Genomic DNA, 7,352 nt, shown 5'->3' on the forward strand with positions numbered 1-7,352 from the left:
ATATATATATATATATTCACATTTTGGATGAATTTTAATGTTTATATTTCATTTAAAATTTTGAATTTGAATATTTAAATTTCATTTTAAATGTTTTGTTACTAAAACTTGTTCTTTTCCATTTTTAAGTAAGTTTATTGTCTTTGTCATTTTTAATTTTTATTTCAGTTTTAGTTATTTTAGATAAGATCAAATAAATGTAAGATTTTTATATTTTTAATTCAGTTAACGTTTTTAATGGCTTTAGTTTGAATAACCCTGATCCAATGTAGCAATGCTACTTTTGTTCAAAAACACATTGGTGAAAAAAATCCACAAATTGTTAGAAAAAACTCAACATTTTATAAAGTCTAAAGAAAATATTTATTTTGACCAATGAATCTGTAAGAATTAATTCTAGCTATATATTCATGTTTCATCTATAAGACCTCAAACAGAAGTAATGTTAAATTTTTCACTAAGGATATTTGAAGATAAGCTGAAATTTGAGATATTAAAATGGTTTTTGTTTCTCTCATATTATTCTGCATTATTCATTGACAAAGCAAGCTCTCCGCTGCCCTCCTGAGGCACGACTGTGATACACTCTTAAAACTAAAGGTTCTTTATTGGCATTGATGGTTCCATGAAGCACCTTTAACATCCATGGAACCTTTCCATTAAGAAAAAATGGTTCTTTTAAGAACTGTTCACTGAGAGGTTCTTTGGGAAACTAAAAATGGTTCTTGTATGGTATGACTGTGAAAACTCCCTTTTGGAATCTTTATTTTTGAGAGTGTAGCATTAATGTATGACAGAATACTGATGCTTGTAAATGTAGTTCGAGCAAGAACTAAGATTTGATTGCTGGAAGCATGTATAAACTGTAAAATAAATGTAAAAACAGAATACAACATAACCTCAATCTAAAATATCTTAAAATTGGAAGCACACATCAAAAGGTTTATACATGAGCTGAGTATGTTAAACCATTGCAGGTTTGGTAGTTAAACATTAGGCTAATCTAAAAATTATTGTCCAAGCTTGAGAAAAAGTACCTAAAATCAAATAGATTAGACAATTTCTCAAGATGCTATTGATTTAATGTCCTGTTGTTCATTATCCATTGATTTGGATATTCAGTTTATTCTTTATTAAGAACAGACAAATTTATTGTCAAGATTTATGAGATTCAGTTTATCTTAATAAATGATTTCATAACACTTTCTTCAAGTTAACTATTGACTAGCAGTAATCAGTCAAATGTGTGTTAACTACATCTAAAGTGCATCACTAGGAGGTCAAACTGTCCTACAGAACATGAGATCTGATAATGAAGATTAGCTAATTGATAAATCATAAAACAAATCAGATGGAATGTCTTTGAATGTTTGAAATGGGTTTTGGATGTTTATGTAAGTTTTAAATACTGTCTTCCAAGAAAATGCGTTCTATCATTGTTTTTCCAGTCTTACAGAATTTTAAGAACAGGGTGTTCATCAAAGTTCAGCAAAGAGACAGGAAGCTTCAAAGTTTCATCTCAGCAGGAAAAGTGCTGACACTAACCCAGCTGTGCACTGCTGCACAAAAAAAAACAAAAAAAAATTGCAGGATGTTAAGAGAACCATGCAAATAAATGATTATTGATTCTATACAATTTAGTGCATAATAACCATGTTGCACACAATGCTCTGATACATAATTGGTTGTAATTTCTTGTACCCAGCCCCCCCTCCCCCCTCCTTTCAGCCCTTAGGGAAAAAGAAGTCTGGAATGCAGTGTTCGTTAACCGTTTAGTATCTGGAAATTTTTTGACAAAAACAAGTCTTAACTTTGCCATCAGTTTTTCTTTTTTTCATGAAAGAGACATGAGTGAAGAAATTAGACAGGTAGAAAGGGAAAAAATGAAAAAGAAAATAAAAAAACAAAATTTGGCAGAGACACATACCAATACTAATCCTCTTAGATATTCTTCTAAGATGACAGGTTACAGATATTTTACTGCTGATGTATGTAATTTCTGGGGTGAATACGTGAGCTATTACAGTTTTTGAAACAGGGACAGAGGGACCTTTGCCCCGCTTTCAGTCAGGAAAAACAAGAGGAGTATAAATAGGAGGAGCCGTGTGGGAGCGGGTTGTTTTTGTCTAGAACCAGAAAGTATCGCTGTTGAAGACTCTCAAGACTCTAAAACACGTAAGTGCACTCATCAATTATGGGATATCATATTTTTTAGATTTCTTCTTCTTCCTTTTTCAGCTGTTCTGTAAAATATCGTATTTGCATTACTATACATTTTTTTAATTATTCAAATATACTTAAAGTTAATTAAAGTATCAATGCATTATTTAAAACCAGTTTGCACATTGGTTTGGCTCTGACAACTCCATGTCATGGAAATTTACAATGTCCTTCAACAGCATCTGGATGGACTACAGTCCTTGCCCTAAACTTGCTTTCATTGACTTTGATCACTAAATCAGGGTTAATTACCATAATTACAGGACCATGATTATTATATGGCTAATACAAGAACAATATCGTTGGACACATAACTGCTGAGTGGACAGTAATTTCAATATGTGCTGACCAAAAGAAACTAGATTCCCCTGCAGAGTTTCCCTCTTATTACAAGTTTTACACCATTTCCCCTTGTTTACTGTCAAGCTTCTTTAGAACAATATATATTGTGAATGCACATGCTATAGAAATAAATACATTTTCAGCTGTGACATTTGAATATAAAAAAATATATATATACATAAATAAAAATGTATACTACAAAATGTTTTATCAGTATATTATTTTACATCAGTATATATTTTATATAGCTGACATTTTAATATAATAATTAATGAAATAAATAAATAATAAATATATAAATATTTAAAATATTATAATATATATATATATATATATATATATTATTGTTTTAGTATATTATATATCACTATGTATTTTATATAGCTGTGACATTTAATATAACAATTAATAAAATATAAAATAATACAATATTCACAAAATTCACAAATTAATATATTCATAAAAATATTTATTAAAAATGTTTGTTGCTGATTGTCAGGTTGGAATTGTATTAGCATTTTAAAATTTGAATGCCGCCTTTTTTATGGATGTGAGACAAACTGTTGATCTTGGTTTTGTTTAGGTTAGTGGGTGGGTTGTTTGGAGTCATGTGGAAGGCACTGAGCCTTACACTGGCTCTCTGCATACTGGTGGGCTGCAGTGCAGAGAGCGAGACAGAAAGAGCCTGCTGTAAATTTCCTCCCGTGTGGAAGGTCGGAGAGGAGGAGCCCATGAAGAACGCTCTTGGACATGTGACAGTGGTGGCTTACCTCCAGGCCAGCTGACTGTTCTGCTTGGAGCAAGCATCAAAGTGAGTGCATAAAATTCAAACATATCAAAGAAAAACAGCAAAACTTTGATGAGACCTTGTTTTTCAAACTGTTATCTGGTCGCATTCTTGATAGTGTACTGTTTACACAAGGCGTATTTATCTAATCCAACATGTTGAATGTTCTTCAAGGCTCAATGACTTGCTCCTGAAGTTAGAGAACCAAGGTTATGTAAATATAAACTACATGGTGGTAAACAACCGAGATGAAAGGTCCCAACGGCTGCACCACTTGCTCAAAGAAAGACTGATGAATATCACCCTCTATGCCCAAGACCTCAGTCAGCCGGATGTCTGGCAGGCAGTAAATGCTGAGAAGGATGACATATTGGTCTATGACAGGTTCGGCTCACCACTCATCCAGTTTAATTCACCTAATGAACATGATCGATATATTACTTTAATAATATTCCACTAAACACCTTTTTTCTACCAGGTGTGGCCGACTCACTTACCATCTGTCTCTTCCCTACACCATCCTGAGCCACCCACATGTGGAGGAGGCCATAAGACTTACCTATTGTGGTGGTATTTGTGGAGAATGCAGCATGGAGGTAAAACCAGGGGCGTGTCTAGAGCATTTTAAATGGGGGGGCCAGTCAGGGGCACTGGCTCAAAAGAGGGTGGCCGGGGGGGTGGAAAATTCTGTAATTCTGTAATTAATTACTCACTCTCATGTCGTTTCAAACCCGTAAGACCTTCGTTCATCTTCAGAACACAAATTAAGATATTCAACCGTAATTTTACTTTTTGTGCGCAAAATTTAAAAAAAAAGACTTTATTCAACAATTCGTCTCCTCCGTGTCACCCTGTAGCGCCATTTTGGAGAGTATCCGCTGAAAGTAAACAGCATATGCTGTTCTGTGTCAGCTGCGTCAAGCTCGATCTGTTTTCTACATTGCTGTGATTTGATCTGAACGAAAACAGCGTATCAGTGTGACGCAGCTGACACAGAACAGCATATGCTGTTTAAGTCCAGCTGATACTCTCCAAAATGTAACATGTCTCCAAAACATGTAATGTGTGTGTGTGTGTGTGTGATTTACATGGTATATAATATGCTTTTTGTAAACCCAACATTTGACCAGAATAAAAATCCTTTTTTTTAATCATTATTTTCATTTACTCACCACCATGTTACTATGTCGTGCTGAGGATGATATGAGGTAAACTGCCAAGATCCAAAAAGCACATAAAGGTACCATAAAAGAAGTCCATATAATTTGATATTATATAAATCTCAAATTCTTGTCCTCCCTCCATCTGAATCTGACGCGCACGTGAGAACGTCTGTTTGTTTACGTAAGTGCAGTTCAGCGAGTCCTCTGCACCATATAAGGAGAAGAAGGCGGGGCTAAAGAAACTCCATAATAATAAATTTCTCGCGTTTGTCCTTAAAGCGTTAGATTTTAATGCGTGCAAGCAAATGCGCAGGGAAGGGAAGTTACAATAGCTCCTTTTACTTCTAGCCGGCGCCCTACCAAATAAATACATAATCTCTTAAAGAAATATCGTCTTCTTTCAGAAAAACAAGTTCAGAATATGTATAAACACTTTTAATTATGTTGTTCGTTATTACAGATAGCCTATTCGTATTCAGTGTATTGTTAATTTATTTATTATTCTTGGTATATGTTTTATACATAAATGCACATTTTAGGTAAGAATCCTCTACAGTTATTATTTAATGGGCATATAAATCAACATCAACAACAAAAACTTTAATAGTCAAATATTACTTTTAATGTTTAACCTAATATAATTGTTTTCTCTGGCTTTTGTTTTTTTATAATATATATTTTGTATTCTATATTTGTTGATACAATTTCATGTAAGCTGTTTGGTATGAATAAAGCATGTTTAAAAAAGTTTCATTCTTTATTGGGATCTATTCTGTGGCTCCATGAAGAACCTTTAACATCCTTTCCATTGCATAAAAAGTTCCTATTGCCTGGAAAAAGGTTCTTCAGATTAATAAAATTTTATTTTAAGAACTGTTCACTGAATGGTTCTTTGAGGAACCCAAAAGGGTTCTTCTATGGCAAGACTGAGAAAAAAAAACCTTTTAGAAGCTTTATTTTTATGACTGCATACAGTATTTTCAATTTGCCCTTTTCCTCTGGTCATTACAGAGTTCACTGCAACTTGAACATTGCAAGAAAACCACAGATGAGAATACACCAGTAGAGGAAGGACAGCATCATCATCACGAACATCACGGTCATCATGGGCATGGTCATGAAGGGCATCATCCCTCAGGCTTGGAGAGGCACAGGCATGGTGGCTCCCACCATCATCACCATCACCACCACGGGCAACAACAGGTTGATGTGGGTCAGCAGATGCTAGCCCAGGTTGACTTTGGTCAGGCAGCCGTTGAGCCACCAATCATGAAACGACCTTGAGCTAAGCACACTAGGTGAAAAGTTCATTACAGCTGACAGCCGGGGGCAGACGCTTCTGCCACCCGCTGATGCTGACACTGACGACAGCTCTTTGACGACAGCAACGGGCGTGTGGCAGGCCTCTGACACTGTGAGGAGGCTCTTCCAGCCTCCTGACGCTGACAGGGCCTGAAGGAGGACAACCACATCAGGGAGACCTGACAGTGACGTGCCGACCCAGCAGCTGAATGAGAGCTGTCACAGAAAACCTGAGCCTGACCAGCAGGGGACACGAGTTGAGTATGACAGGAAAAGTAAACAGGGCCGTTGGCTTTGTAACAATCTTGTCTGATCATTTACAGCTTCACGTAAACATCAGTGAACCCCACATTGCTGGTCAATGCTCACAATTAATCTTACCAACTAGTATTTACACCTCAGCGTTTGGCAGCACTGGACTTTAGCATCCCATTTGGAAAAATTTGCAAATTGGTTATTGTTAGAAGGAAGATAAATAATTCAGATACATCTAAATGACAACATGTGCACTAGATTTGGATTTTTTTTCTTGGTTAAATCTGTAATATAACAAACAAACATCCAGTGTCTGTTTGCTTCTGAGAGTGTGTTAGGTTCATCATGTTAGTGTCTTTTACCTCTAGATGCTTTATGTGGCCTTTATGAAAGCAGGTGCGGAAACTATGCGCTAGTGGTGCCTGTTTGATGTTAGGCCACATAGAACAGAGGGCAAAGGTCATGTAACATCCTGTAACCCTTGCTATACCCATATGAAAATCTGGGGTATTAAAATATTTTTTTTCTTTTCATTGTTCTGGTATTCAGAAAGATGTTTTAGTTTTGCTGTTTGGAGATGGAGGTGGTAGAGTAGGTGGAGAGATTCTGATCTTAAAAGTTTCTTCTTAAGGACCAAACACTGTTGAATTATTTCATTAAAGGGTAATGCACTACTTTAGAAACGATATTTGTTTTCTTTTAGTTCTTCTAGAACAGATATTGTAAGGGGATTGTAAAATGCATTTCATACTTGGCATTACAAAAATATTAATGGATAATAGGGAAATGCACAAAACTGTAATTTTTACTACACATTTATTAGAGTGGAATTTGTATCCAAGGGAGTAACTGGAAAAAAGGTTAGGTCATTGGTATCTTGGGAAAGATTGTTTGAAACATTTTACATACTTAATGAAGGTTTTCTGGAAAATCTAGTATCACCTGGAAGACCTGAGAAACTGTATGAAAAAATGTATGCTGTGGTGCCAATGACACATGAATGTGAAAAGCATGTGAATGTAATAGAGAGAAAGAAACATGTTACTCAGATAAATTCAAATAAAGTTTTCAAAAAAAAAAAAAATCTCTATTCACTCATTAACTGTGAACTGTGAGTGAACTGTACATTGTTTTTTATACCTAAGCTAACATATGTGCAACAGACAGAAAGCATCCTACCAGTCATTTGAAATTGTACATTTTTGACTGATAAAAGTTAATTTATTTATGTATTTTAATTCAATGTATTAATTTTAATTGATTACTTATAAATACGTGTTATT

The 7,352-nt window shown here is 34.9% G+C and overlaps 1 pseudogene; it reads left to right on the forward strand.

The window, feature by feature from the left end:
• The first annotated feature begins 2,094 nt into the window (after positions 1 to 2,094).
• LOC107711894 (selenoprotein Pa-like) lies at positions 2,095 to 7,136 on the forward strand (annotated as a pseudogene).
• Positions 7,137 to 7,352: the final 216 nt, after the last annotated feature.

Source organism: Sinocyclocheilus rhinocerous, unplaced genomic scaffold (assembly GCF_001515625.1).
Source record: "Sinocyclocheilus rhinocerous isolate Xijiao unplaced genomic scaffold, SAMN03320098_v1.1 scaffold988, whole genome shotgun sequence".
NCBI lineage: Eukaryota > Metazoa > Chordata > Actinopteri > Cypriniformes > Cyprinidae > Sinocyclocheilus > Sinocyclocheilus rhinocerous.